This window comes from Neophocaena asiaeorientalis, unplaced genomic scaffold (genome assembly GCF_003031525.2).
Source record: "Neophocaena asiaeorientalis asiaeorientalis breed wild unplaced genomic scaffold, Neophocaena_asiaeorientalis_V1.1 scaffold91, whole genome shotgun sequence".
NCBI classification, from domain to species: Eukaryota; Metazoa; Chordata; class Mammalia; order Artiodactyla; family Phocoenidae; genus Neophocaena; species Neophocaena asiaeorientalis.
This window is the reverse complement of record NW_020173198.1, coordinates 7,720,938-7,722,362: the sequence shown is the minus strand read 5'-3', so window position 1 is coordinate 7,722,362 and position 1,425 is coordinate 7,720,938.

Sequence of the window (1,425 nt, the reverse complement as noted above, 5' to 3'; positions counted from 1 at the left end):
GAGGGCTATCCCAAAAAAAAAAAAAAAAAGTAACATTTGTATCATCAGAATCCCAGAAGTTGAGAAAGCTAGGGCAGGGCTGAAAAATTACTCCAAGAAAGAATGGTTAAAAAGTTCTAAACTTTGGCAAGAAAAATAACCTATAGAATTTAGCAATATGTAAAAATAATTATAAACCAGGACCAAGTGGGGTTTATTCCAAGGAAGCAAGGCTGTTCAATATTTGAAAATCAATCAATGTAATCTACCTTATTGACAGGCTAAAGAAGAAAAATCATATGATGGTGTTAATTGGTGCAGAAAAGGCATTTGCCAAAATTTAAGACTTATTCATGATAAAAACTCTCTGGAAAATAGGAGTGGTATAGGAGAACTTCCTACACTTGATCAAGTTTTTTGTACATGCTCTTTATCAAGTTGAACATGAAAGACTGAATGTTTTCCCACTAATATCAGGAACAAGGCAGGGATGTCTGCTCTCAACACGCTTAATCAACATAGTGCTGGAAATTCTAGGCAGTCTAGTAAGGCGAGAAAAGGAAGTAAAAGGCATATAGATCTAAAAGGAAGAAGTAAGCCTATCCCTATTTGCAGATGATATAATTATCTACATGGACAATCCCAAGGAATCAACAACAAAAAAACTCCTAGCACTAAAAAGGGGCCAATAGGGCTTCCCTGGTGGCGCAGTGGTTGAGAGTCCGCCTGCCGATGCAGGGGACACGGGTTCGTGCCCCGGTCCGGGAAGATCCCATATGCTGCGGAGCAGCTAGGCCCGTGAGCCACGGCCACTGAGCCTGCGCGTCCGGAGCCTGTGCTCCGCAATGGGAGAGGCCACAACAGTCAGAGGCCCGCGTACCGGGAAAAAAAAAAAAAGGGGGGGGGCCGATAAATTCCTCATTTTGTTTAAGTGAATTTGACTTGGGTTTTTGTCATTTGTAACTCAGTCATTTATTTATTTACCCATCAAATATTTATTGAATGCCTAAAATTTGCCAACAACTGTTCTAGGCAATAGTGATACGTCCGCAAACAAAACAAACACTTACTCATAAGGGTGGTAGTAAGAGATGTAAAAAGTTAAAACAGGTTAAAGAGACAAAAATGAGGGATGCTATTTTAGAAAATGTGATAAGGGAAGACCTCTTTGATAGGACATCTTATACAATGAGGGATTTGGTAAAGGGGGTATCCCAGGGAAGAGTGTTCTAGGCAGCGGGAACTGTAAGTTCAAAGATCCCAAGGCTGGGACATGTGTATGTTGGAGGAAAAGGAAGGGGGCTGATGTGGCTGCAGCAGAGTGAGGGAGAAGAGGAGAGGGCAGTGGGTCAGAGATGACATTGTGTCAGATCATGCAGTTTCTTGTAGTCCATGTAAGGACTTGAGTTTTTACCCAGAGTAAACCAGGAAGTGCTGAAGGATGTG